Raw genomic sequence first — 13,702 nt, 5'->3', positions numbered from 1 at the left:
TGCGTAGAGGGATATTTTCTCCTGGACAGAACCTGTCGGTATACCACTGACTAAGGGGGAGGAATGCATGAGAATTGCCATCGGCTCTATAGCCAACGTGAAAAGCACAGGGGACAGCAGGCAGCCCTGTCTGGTACCCCTGTGGAGACAGAAGGTTGGAGAGAGGGTCAATCCAGTGCGAACTCTAGCCCTTGGTGACTTATAGAGAGTCTGCACCCAGGATAAAAAATTAGGGGCCAATGCGATGCAGAACTTCCCACAGGTAATTCCATTCTACCAAATCAAATGCTTTCTCTGCATCTAGGGAGGCCACTGCATCAAATTGGGTGAGAGACTCCTTGGCGCCCAGAGCTGTATACAGTCTGCAGAGATTTATATCCATCCCCTTACCTGGCATGAATCCGGTTTAGTCTTCATGTATCAGGGTAAGAATAACCTCATTAAGTCTGCTAGCTAGAACTTTAGTAAGAATCTTGGCATTGGCATTGAGCAAAGATATGGGGCGATAGGAGGTGCAGAGTTGAGGGTCTTTACCCTGTTTGGGGATAACGACAATGATTGTTTCTACCATAGAAGCTGGGAGAGTGGTTTCTTTCAGGGTTTTGACTATCATCTCGTGCAATCTGGATGATAACTGTTCCCCATTTTACCTATAGAATTCCGGGGAGACGCCGTCCACACCCAGAGTTTTCCCCGTCTGTAATTCGCAGAGGGCCTGCTGTACCTCTTCAAGGGTAATTGTACTACCCAGATGGGTACGGGCCTCATCAGTGAGAGTAGGGAAGGTGATTTGCCCAAGTAAGGAATCCAGTTCTTCTCCTGAGTAATCTGCCTTAGAAGACTAAAGGGTGCTATAATACGAGGCAAAACGGGTGTTGATGGCTACCGGATCTACCACAGGCACCCCGTCGGCATCCTGTATACGAGCAATGGTGGCTATGGGCTGTTGCTCCTTAGCTAGCCAAGCCAGGAGACATCCAGTTTTTTCTCCCTGCTCAAAGATGCGCTGCGTTTGTGCCAGTTGCTGCTTTTTAGCCCTTGCCACCCGTAGAAGCATTACTTCTCAGTAGGCTGCTTGCATATCCAGATAGGTGATCGGGTTCTGCGTTAGGACATACTGAGATTCCAGACTCTGTGCCTTGGCCTCGGCCTCCTCAATAGAAATTTTGGCATTATGACGGGTTCGTGAGATAGAGGATTGGTAGCACCCCCTGATATACGCCTTGAAGGCATCCCACATATTGTGTAGGGGAGTAGACCCACATTTGATAACCAGAAATCAGAGACACTTGGAGGTCTCAATTTCTATTGTTTCATCAAAGATCCAGTAACGTAGTTGGTTTTTTGAGAGGAATTAGCCATGGAACAGACGTGATGTGAGCGGATGGGCGTTGCTCCAAGCTAACGATGTACCGAGACTATCCTGCTTAACGCCGACATCTCCTGGAACTAGGTCCTGTGACGCGACATCCCGCTATCCCGGTACATTGTGGAACCCGGCTGACCCCCCAATGTCAGTTTGCTAAAGCCCACAGCTATCGATACCTTGCCACCCTGCTGATGTTCTGCTGGCTGGCCGACCTCTTAAGCTGCTCCAGTGGGTTACACTATAGCAGCCGCTACTACAGCCATCAACCAGCTATTACTATGCTTCAGTTTTCAAAGCTGATACAACCGCTTACCAGTTGTCCTGCTCCAGCTGCCTGCTGGCCTCATCTTGCCACTCTGCTGTCCTGTTTTGGTTGCCTGCTTTGGCTTCCCTTTGTTCTGCACCTCATTCTGGACGTTGTGGCTGTGGATCGGTGGTGACTCCATTCCATCTGTTAACTGGCTGCCACTCGGTTCCAGTTGTCAGACGGCGCTACTCGGCTCCAGCCACTAATTAAAGGTCACCACTCGGCTTTAGCCATCAAACAGACCCCGCCACTCAGCTCCAGCCACCAAGCAGATGCCGCCACTCAGCTCCAGCCGTCATTCTGACACCGCCACTCGGCTCCAGGCGCCAATTGGACCCCGCCACTCAGCTGTAGCCGTCAATTGGACGCTGCTACACGGATCCAGCCATCAAGCGGACGCAACCACTCGGCTCCAGCCACCAGTTAGATGCCGACATTTGCCCCTTGCCGTCTATTGGACATTGACGATTGGCTTCGGCCGCCCATCAGACGCCACCTCGTGATCACCCGCCAGTTAGCTCTTACCCTCCACCAGCTGCCAACCATCTATTGGTTTTACTGTCGGTAGGGCTAACTCAGTAGGGCTAAAGGCTGATTCATTACTTACTACTTGGTTACTGTGTCTATCATTCGGCTGATAACTTGCAGGCCTCTTGTTCCTCTCCACTGATTCTATTATACCATAGGCTGAAGGACTTTTCAATTTGTCATTCAGTTGACCCGGTAATCTGTTTAAACTGGCAATCAGACCTTACCGTATGTTAGTCATTTACCAGCATTCAATCTGCTTTAGATGCCTACTACTTGCCAACCTGCTCCAGGCAAGTATACAGGCAAGTATACAAGCATACACAACTATGTAAGTTACTTTGTATACTCTATAATTGCGGCTTTAACTTGGGGAGCAAAAAAGCCATTATACCTGAGTGTTGAAATAAAGAGTGGAGGAGAGAGGAGCCCTGTTTTTCTTAGCCAATGAATTAATTGGTGGCGTGGAAATTTATAGCATAAGTGACCTGATATACGTGGGGACACTAGTATTATTATACTATATTACTATCACAAACTCCCCGGTAGAGGAAGTAAAATAGCAGCCCAGGTAATCAAAGTTCTGTTTGTGTTTGATATCCGATAACACTTAAACACACCAACATCCTAGTGTGTTTTTTTTCTATAATACACAATTGTACGTAAATGATCTGTCTGCTACAGGGAAAGTGCTGTGGGTTATGACCCGTCAAAGGAGAAGGGAGCAGGAAATTGAGGAATTGGAGAAGGCATTACAGGACACTGAAGAACCTGGTGTGGAAGGTGCTCCCAATACTTTCCATGGTAAAACCCAGGCAGCTTCTAAAAAAGGGTCTAGAGAAAATGTTGTTAAACGGGGGCTTGAATTTAATACTTTTTCTAAATCTAGCTGTATGGAAAGCATTGTCACACAGGACAAGCAGGACATACAGGACATCTCTCAAAGAAACCCCTATCGACTCCAGACTGATCCCAATTTGGTAGATTCTAATTTAACACAGGTGTCTTGGATTCCTCGGGTCTCATGGGGTTTGGAGGGGAGATCAATATCTAGTATGTCTTTAATGTCAACATTGGACTAAAATATATGCAGAGTCAGTGGGCCATCCGCCGCATGACCAGGAGGCAAGAGGCGGTTGGTAATCAAACAAACAGCAGAATGACCCACACTCTACTGTATTAACTGCGGAACCCACCTTAAGTGATGTCTTAATGGCCGTACAGGCCTGTAATAACTTGTTATTATCATTAACAAATCATATGTTGGAATTTAAGACTGATATTGCAGTTATGATGCAGGAGACTCAAAAAATATGTGAAAGTACGATTGCTGTAGAAGAGAGGGTGGATGTGTTGGAGGATGTTTTACCCATAATTAAACAGGACTTGCAGCCAATCAAAACACAGATAAAAGCCTATGGACAGAAACTGGAAGGATTGGAAAATAGACAGAGACGTAATAATGTTCGGATTTTAGGCCTCCCGGAGCATGAAGAAGGCCAATCCCGTTGGTTTTTTGAGAACTGGTTAATGGATATATTGAGGGTGGAGGGTTTTTCAAGGCTTTTTTCAATTGAGCGTGCCCATCGTATACCCAGTCATTCCCCGCCACCCGGAGGCATGCCCAGACCAATTATCATCAAGTTAATAAATTCTCGAGACAGAGATCTTATATTATCTAAGGCACGCTGTTGTGGAAATTGTACTATATGGACTCATATGGACATTTTATTCTAGGATGTGTGTTTTATAGATTGTCATCTGTCTCCCTGTGTCTGATTTAACCAAGGAGCGCTCTAGGGACCAGCGGTAAAACCATCAGTATGAAATCCTTCTCATGGGCTTGGAGACGTGTTCTCAGTGTGTGTGGTTTGTAAGTATCAAGCGCAATACGCTGGGCTTCTTGTCTTCAAATGTCTAAGCACATTAGAGAAGCGAAGTCCGCATAACGTGAGAAACATATTATATCTCTGTTGTGGCTATGCTATCCTGTTTGGATATATATCTGCTTTTATAAGAGAACATTGATATCTGCCTTGTTGATATACTTGTACCGTATATTGACAACGGCAGTTTCAATGTCCCCGCAGATCGTCTCAAGCCTGTAAGAACAAGTATTTATTTATTTATTTCAGGTACTTATATAGCGCCGTCAATTTACGCAGCACTTTACATATACATTGTACATTCACATCAGTCCCTACCCTCAAGGAGCTTACAATCTAAGGTCCCTTACATACTAGGGACAATTTAGACAGGATCCAATTAACCTACCAGCATGTCTTTGGAGTGTGGGAGGAAACCGGAGTATCCGGAGGAAACCCACGCAGGCACAGGGAGAACATGCAGACTCCAGGCAGGTAGTGTCGTGGGTGGGATTCGAACCAGCGACCCTTCTTACTGCTAGGTGAAAGTGCTATCCACTGCACCACTGTGCCGCCCAAGTGGAATGATCTTACTAGATACTGGTTACTCTGAACAGTATTGAATAGGCTCCATGCTGACCAAGATGGTGGATGTGCATGCATGTGGTTGGGCGGGGGGCAGTGTCTCAAGTGGATGAGACATGTGCACTTCTCCCCCCCACTCCTGTGGATGCCCTCCCCTTTACTGTTATCATTTCCTGTGATCTAATTTCCTGTGTTGTCATTTCCTGTGATGCCAGTTTGCATGGAGGAATCAATTGGCTGTTGGGGTCATGACTTCCTGTTTGTTTATTTATGGGCAACAAAGGGAATGACAAAGTGCCTGTGCTCGTGAGGACAGACACTTCGAGACTCCAGCTTGAAGCAGCATATTTTCTGATTCTATCTGGTGCTACTGACTTACTTAAATTTCCTTATACAAAAGAGCTTGATACAAATGTGCTTTTAAGCACGAAGGAATTGTTTTGTGCATTTTGACGCTGAAAGTACACATTTTGGCACGGTGTGGATTTGTGTGCAAAGCCCAAGAAAATTTCCATGACAACGCCAACGGGGTAATATTGAATGTAATGGTAACAAAGTGTCTTTCTTCCCAGATTTTTCAGCTGAAGTGCAGAAACAAAGGCCGAAATTTGTTGAGGTTAAACGTGGATTATGATTGCTGAAAATTACTTGTTCAAAGTTTTTCCCAGCTAGATTGTGCATTACTGATGGAGATATAGTACAGTTTTTTGATACTCCGGGGGCAGTAAATGCGGTGTGTGTGGGGGGGGATTCTGGGTGTGTTTATCTGTTTTTTGGGGTGGCAGGTGTCCAAATGGGGCCGGGGAAAGGAGATTGGAGGGAGAGGGAGGGGTGATGGTTTGCCACATTATCTCGGGTTCGTCACTCCTCGCTCTCTTCAATTTTCTTAAGGTACTAATGAGAATCTGTGACCAGCTACTAATGGGTCCTCTGTATGTGTCCCATGAGGACAAGGTTTGCAGAGCTGAAATCTCCCCTATCATTTTTTTTTCGGGGAGGATTTTCAGCTGGTTTCAATTGCTCTCAGGCACAGGTTGTATGCGGGTTGGGGGATGGTTGCATCCCTTTTTTTTCTCTCTCTCTTCACCTCGGGTGGTCCTATACTATGGAAGGTAAAATACATCAAAATGAATTATGTTTTTTTTTTTGGGGGGGGGGGGCTTTATCCTGTTTTTTTTCATCTGATAGAAGATGCTGATGATGTTAAGTAAAATAAAGCTGATTTCCTGGAATGTGAGAGGTTTGGGGGATAGGAATAAACGACAAACAGTGCTGGAATCTTTTGAATTTTATAAACCTGAAATAGTGTGTTTGCAGGAGACTCATTTGGGGGGGAACATATAACATTGGTTGGAACTTCTAGATATAGGTGTCAGTATTATGCCACCTATTCTACATATTCACGTGGAGTAAGTGTCTTGATTTCTAGTTCTCTCCGTTTTTCATGTACACAGAGCATCAAAGACCCCAATGGTCGTTATTTGATGCTTATGTGTACTTTGGAGGGAAACATTTTTTTACTGGTAAACATTTATATTCCTCCTCCTTATAAAGATGATGTATTGAAAATAGAGTTTAATAAAATGGCACAATGCTCGGATATCCCAACGCTTTTGATGGGAGATTTTAATAATCTATTAAATGAGGAAGAAGATAGACAGAGTATTAATAAGATTAATAGGAGGGGAAATGTAACTAGATTTGCTAGTCAATTACAGGAAATGGGGCTGGTAGATATGTGGAGATTTAGACATCAATTAAGTAGAGAATATTCACGTTGTTCCAGCACCTACGGATCTTTATCAAGAATTAATCCGGCCCTGGGGAATTTTTTTCTTTTTTTCCGTGGCTAGATTCAATTCAATACGGCCCGAGAGGTCTCTCAGACCATTCTCCTATGATCTTATCCCTGAGGACCGGGGTGCAACTACCCAGATTACTGTGGAAAGTCAATCCACAGTGGTTATCCTTGATAGGGGAATAAAATTGAGTATTTGCTATCAGCCTTTTTTTGCAAGAATAAGAACTCAACCTCATTGTCAGTAGTGTGGGACACTATGAAAGCTTATTTGCGAGGACTGATAATCAAAGAAATTTTTAAAATTAAGAGATCAACAAGGCAACGAGAGGTAGAAGTAATGCAAAAAGTGAACCAGGTAGAGCAGGAGTTTATACTGGATCTTACGGAAGATACACGTTTAGCTTGGCAGGAAGCGCAAAAAATTTATAGAACATTATCTTTATCGAAACCAGAGAATAGTAGATTTTTTCAAAAACAAAAACATTATGAAATGGGGGATCAGGTAGGTCATATTTTAGCAGTGATAGCCCGTAATCAAGATGGCCCGCCAGGTATAGCTGCTATTGAAAATATAAATGGAACAATTGTACACGATACAACGAATATTCAGAGTACATTGGTAGATTACTACACTTCATTATATCAATCTAGAACAGTAAATGTAAAGAATTAAAGTGAAATATTTTTGGAAAAATTAGCGATCCCAAAACTTAATGTAAATGAGAGAGAAATATTGAATAGTCTAATAACTCTGAAAGAGTTAGAGGAAGCAGTATCCCAAACTCAGAACAATAAGGCTTCTGGACTAGATGGGCTACCATCTGAAATTTATAACAAATATGGCCAGATCTTACTTCCAGAACTTCTTGAAGTGCTAAACGAGTCATACAATATGCAAGAACTCCGTAAAGCAATGCAAGAAAGAATAATTACAGTAGACCTAAAATCAGGTAAAGATCCATTAAAACCAGACTCTTATCGCCCTACTTACCTCCAATGTTAAGATTCTAGCTAGGGTACTTGCAAATAGACTATCTATGTATATTAATTCTTTGATTCATAAGGACCAAACAGGGTTTATACTCACTAGACCGGCCTTTATAAATATCCGCAGACTTTTTTTGAACATGCAACTACCCAGGGATATAATGGAGGGACTAGTGTCATATTGTGTCTGGATGCCCAAAAGGCTTTTGATATGGTGGAATGGGAATATTTATGGACTGTATTGTCCACTTTTGGAATTGGTCCGGGCTTTCTAGCCTGGCTGAGACTGCTGTACAAAGATCCCAAGGCAAGGTTGAGAATCAAATAATGTCCCCATTCTTTCCTTTATCTAGATGAACCAGACAGGGATGCCCTCTGTCCCCTATGCTGTTTGCATTGACGATCGAGCCTTTGGCCATCGCCATCAGACAGTCAGAAGGGATAGTAGGGTTCTGTCACTCAGGCAGGGAGGAAAAAATTGCCCTTTACGGAGATGATGCGTTGATCTTCTTGGTAGAACTAATGACATTCATCTCTGTGTTTGGGCAATTTTCAGGATTCCAAAGCAACTGGGAGAAATTGACATTGTTGCCATTGGATGATATGGAAATCCCTCTGCCTGATCAGGCATTACAAATACAAATTAAACATAGGTTAAATATCTGGGGATTGAGGTTACTAGAAATGTGAAGGATTATATTGACTTGAATCTTAAATGATTAATGCTTAAATTTAGGGGAAAATGTCGGAATTGGTGTAAACTCCCATTGACAGTGATAGGCAGAGCAAATCTTATTAAGATGATCTGGACCCCACAGCTACTTTATATCCTTCATAATTCCCCTGTTTGGATTACATCGCATTGGTTCCGGAGGTTAGAATCTCTTTTCCGAAAACTTATTTGGCGGGAAAAACAATCTTGTATAAAATTAACCTCTCTAATGCTAGCAAAAGATGCAGGAGGGCTTGCAATTCCGCATATAAAAAGTTACTTTCTAGCCTCACAACCACAGCAATTTTCTGGTTGAAAGGAAATATCGGAGTCTGACCCTATACAGGGTCTGCTGTTGCCGTTATGTAGGGATCACTCACTTGTCTCTTTATTAGAGACAGGGAATTTTCGAAGGGCAAAAGGGTTTATGACAGGCAAATTAGTTGATAGTATGGCAAGAAATGAAAAATATCACCAATATAAAGGGGTATACATCCTATACCCCACTATGGGAAAATGTATACTATGAGGAACTGGGAAAACTGGAAGGATTTAATCTGTGGCAAAACTGGGGGTAAGGTACCTGAGTCAATTATTTCAGGAGGATACTTTAAAATCTTTTACCTAAATAATGGAAGAATAGGAAATCCCGAAGAATAGGTATTTTCAATACCTCCAGCTTAGACATGCTATAAAAGCACACAGTCCCGCTCTTGTGATTTAAAATTAAGATTAAATAAGTCAACAATAAGCTCCCTATTAGACAACATGGAGTACTATATCTTAAATTTCAAGATTTGGTAGTTATACCATCAAGGGCTCAATGGGTACGTGACTTGGGTCCAATATCAGACGACCATTGGTCAATGGCCTACAATCCCTGATGTATCTTTATCTACCACACAAAAGTTAACACAACTATTCAGGGCAGTTTCCTTTTTTTTTTTTTTGTTCAAGAGTGTTTTTATTTGAAGGCAACTGTATCTGGATTGTATGCAGAGTCTGTGTGTAATGTACTGTATTTTTTTTGAGCATGTAAAAATCAATAAAAAAGTTAATGGATTTAAAAAAAGAGATCCAGTAGCGAGATAGTTGCCACAGTCTCTCTGAGGGGATTGTCTGAGTTTGTAGGCAGAGGAGCATAGGTGCATGGTCCGATATGTCCCTCGGGAGTATAGTGACTTCACGCACTCGGGGAGCAACCTACCACTGACATACACCAGATCAATTCTAGACTTTATACGATAAGAGGTGGATTGGCCCGCCAAACGTCTGTCAGACCATAGAGAGATGCCCACCTATGCAGGTGAGAGAGTCACTGCCAATGCCTGGAGACAGCCTATCTAGGGACGGGATCGGAGCCATATTGAAATCCCCAGCTATAATAAGATTATCTGTAGGGTATCTAGGCAGGATAGGAGTCAAACACTTTAAGAGGGATATTGTAGCTGGTGGCTTGTATATATAAGCCCAGTATCAACATCTCAATAGTGTAGCAATACGTACCTACCCTCCGGGTCAACCCTAACATTGAGCAAGATGTAAGACAAGGTCTTGTTAATTAGTATGCTAATCCCCCGGGCGTACCCAGATGACGTAGCCTGGTGAAAGTGTCCCACCCACGTTTTTTTCAAGCTAAAAACCTTACTTCCCACTAGGTGAGTCTCTTGTAATATACATAAATGAGGGGTATATTTCTTAAGATAGGCCATGACTGGGGATCTCTTGATCTTATCGTTAAGTTCCTGGACATTCCAGGAGATTAATCTAATGGGGGTCATGTCGGTAATAGCAGAATATGACCATCAGGGGAGCAGTGACACGGTTACCCCGGAGCGAGGCAAGCACCACACAATATAGAACGATCTACTTCTGAGGCACTGGACAGCCAGCCTTTGGTTATGACAAGGGCTGGGAAAGGTATCCAAGGCAAACCACTGCATACAGTAACAGTAAACTCAAAAAACTGAAAACGAACAGCCATAACATATAAACCCAACCCCGCCCACCCTGCACTTCCATTGGGGAGTTTGGAGTGCTTAAACCCAAAACTAGACCCATCACACACTAGGAAAGTCTCCTATGGGGCAGATGGAGAAGCGAACGACCACCGAACACTCGGGTGGCCTGCAAGTTCAGTGCCAGCCAAAGGCCTGCAAACCTGTATAAAAGAAAAGGGTAATAGGGATCTACGTATATGTGAAAAATAAAAAAACACTTAGTGCTAGCTAGGGGCACACACTTAAACAGTTCCTTGTCAAAAGAAGTTTATTGAGTATACAATGTTATAAAGATACATAAAGATACATAAAGTAAGTTTACAAGGATCTATAAAGTAAGCTCATTGTTTTACAGTAGGGTTTATATAGGTAAATATCATGAAATTTCAAATATTAAACATTGGGTTCACGTAAACCTAAATTAAAGATATATATCATTTCCTTAGTTACTTTTGTAGGTATTTAAATGATTTATACCTACTATACATATTGTTTACAAGTAGAGTGTACATAGGTCAAATAAATTCTGATAATGAGCTTTAATCGTAAGGAGGAGAAAAGGAAAGAGAAAGAAGAAAAAGGGTTGAAAGGTAGAGGTATGGTCCACAAGGTTGTCCCGCTCGTCAGTTTATTATTCTTTTTAGTTCTCTTTGAAGCCTTAGAATGGGTGTCTCTGTAAGTCATTTAATCTGTTACCATGGCAACAGGACAGAGTCATTGAAATTTGACAGGAACTGTTGTTTTATCCAAGGATGCCAAAGTTTTTCAAATTTTGGAATTTGATTTTGATCGATGGCTATCATCTTAGCATGGGACATTGTATTATTCATTCTGTGAATTGTTTCTGCTAGTACCAATGTAGGAGATTTCCATGCCTTGGCCACTGTTTGTTTTGCAGCCGTTATTAGTTGGATCATAAGTTTGAATTGAGAGAGTGTTAACCATTCCGGTTTTAGATTAAGTAAAGTTAAATATGGATCTGGTTGTATTATTTTTTTAAATATTTTAGATGCAATCACGAAGACTTCCTTCCAGAAGGTTTGGATTACTGGGCACGTCCACCATATGTGTAAATATGTGCCTATTTCTGGGCATCCTCGAAAACAAAGAGTTGAGGTATTAGGTGAATATTTTGCCACTCTAGCGGGTACAAGGTACCAGCGAGTTAGGACTTTATAATTTGTCTCCAGTGCTAAGATGTTGGGTGAAGATGACTTAGATGTGAGCCATATATTAGACCAGTCCGTGTCTTCTAAAGTTCGTCCCAGGTCCTCCTCCCACCTCTGAACGTAAGAGGGTCTATTAAGATTTGCTACTCCATATAATTGATTATAAAGTGATGAAATTGTACCTTTAGCAAATGGATCTTTTGTACAGATTGATTCAAAAATGGATAATTGGGATAATGGTGTATCCCCCTTTAGGAATGGTGTATAGAAATTTTTGATTTGGAGATATCTAAATATCTCAGAGTTTGGTAGATCATATTTTTCTCTAAGCGATGGGAATGAAAGGAATGATTTAGATGCTATGAAGTCATTTAGTGTCTGAATGCCTGATGTTGTCCAAGCTTTAAAAGAATTTGGGTAGATCCATGCCGGATAAAAGGCCGGATTTCTGATAAAAGAAAGGAGAGGATTGTGTGGAGATTGTAACTGATATTTGGTTTTTAGTCTATCCCAGAGAGATAAGAAGTGTTTAGTTATGGGATTATGAATTTTAAAGCGGTCTTTAGGATCAAGCCATAATAAATTTGATATTAATAGAGGGTCATTTTCTGAAGCCTCTATAAATACCCATAATGGGATTTCCTGTTTTGCATGGTATTTGGACAGACTGGCCAAATGTGCTGCTCTGTAGTAGTTAGTAAAATTAGGGTATCCCAGGCCTCCTTTATTTTTGGGAAGATGTAGTGTGTGTATAGGTATACGTGGTTTAGAAGAGCCCCATATAAACGAAGTTGCTCTTTTTTGTACTATTCTCAAAAAATAGGAAGGAATTGGAATAGGGAGGACTCTGAATAGATAAAGCAATTTGGGTAGAATAGTCATTTTGATTGCATTAATCTTCCTTATCCAGGATAAAGGAAGTTGCGACCATTGTTTTATTAGATTTGTGATCTGTCTTAATACAGGAGGATAATTGGTTGAGAATAAGTCAGAATGAGATGCTGTTAAATGAATTCCAAGATATGGGATTGATTTTTCTGCCCATGTGAATGGGAGTGCAGCCCTAGCCGGGATCAATTCCATGTTTGTGAGTGAAATATTAAGCACTAGGCATTTCTTAGGATTAATCATAAGGCCGGATAGGGCTGCAAATCCATCAAGAGCTGGTATTAAGTTAGGACCAGAGACCTGTGGTGATGATAGAAAAAGTAATATATCGTCTGCAAATATACATAATTTGTGTGTAATACCTCCTACTTCAATGCCAGTTATAGTTTGGTTTGTTCTAATGTATTGGGCTATGGGTTCGAGTATAAGGGCAAATAATAAGGAAGATTATGGGCAACCCTGTCGGGTACCTCTTTCGATATTAAAGGCTTCAGATTTGTATCCAGCATATTTTATATAGGCTTTGGGTTTATTATATAATGCTTTGATCCATGTTAAAAAGTGGGGTCCAAAACCCCATTTTTGTAATGAATATTGCATATATTGCCAGGATACTGTGTCAAATGCCCTCTTAATATCGAGAGATAGAAAACATAAAGGGATTTTCCGTTTTTTGGCAATGTGTGCCAATAACACTGCCCTGCGTATATTATCGCCTGCCTGTCTATTTGGCATGAAGCCTACTTGATCTCTATGTATTAATTTTCCTATAATGCTATTGAGGCGTTTTGCTATTATTTTTGCTAATAATTTAATATCGAGGTTTAACAGAGAGATAGGCCGATAATTCACACAGGAAGTATCATCATAAAGGGGTTTTGGGATCATACAAACAATTGCCATTAGTGTTTCTTGCCGAAAAGAATGTCCATCTAGAAGTTTGTTAAAAGTTTCAGTGAGAATGGGAGAGAGTATTTCTGAGAATCTTTTATAGTATAAAGCCGTGTAGCCGTCTGGGCCTGGTCTTTTGTTAAGTTTTAGGTCTTTTATGGCGTTAGCAACTTCATCTATAGTTATAGGCTCATCCAAACTGCTTTTTTGATTCTGAGATAACTCAGGTAAGGTTATTTTTGAGAAGAAGGATTCAACTTCTGTTGGATTAAATTCATTGTTTGTCTTGTATAAAGTTGCGAGATGTGAGTGAAATTTATGGACTATTTTAACTGGATTACAAGTGTAAACATTTTTTGATAATTTCAAACGTATTGGTTTGAAAGATTTGTTAGTTGAATTTAATGCCCGAGCCAAATATGTACCTGGTTTGTTTGTATTCATGTAGAAATTGTGTTTGGAGCGTTTGAGGGATTTATCAACTGACTCAGTGAGAAATAGATCGTATTCCAATCTAGATTTTTCCAGATGAGATTTTGTACTCTGAGATGGATTATCTTGAAATGATATGTAGGCTGCATTAAAATTGAGTTCTAGTTT

The 13,702-nt window shown here is 41.3% G+C and overlaps 1 protein-coding gene across 4 annotated transcripts in view; it reads left to right on the top strand.

The window, feature by feature from the left end:
* The window catches only part of LOC141146764 (alpha-aspartyl dipeptidase), a 123,170-nt gene that overhangs the window by 51,080 nt on the left and 58,388 nt on the right, over positions 1 to 13,702 (top strand). The gene's annotated exons all lie outside the window — the stretch shown is intronic.

This window comes from Aquarana catesbeiana, linkage group LG06 (genome assembly GCF_042186555.1).
Source record: "Aquarana catesbeiana isolate 2022-GZ linkage group LG06, ASM4218655v1, whole genome shotgun sequence".
Lineage (NCBI taxonomy): Eukaryota > Metazoa > Chordata > Amphibia > Anura > Ranidae > Aquarana > Aquarana catesbeiana.
This window is presented reverse-complemented; position numbering and strand designations above follow the sequence as displayed.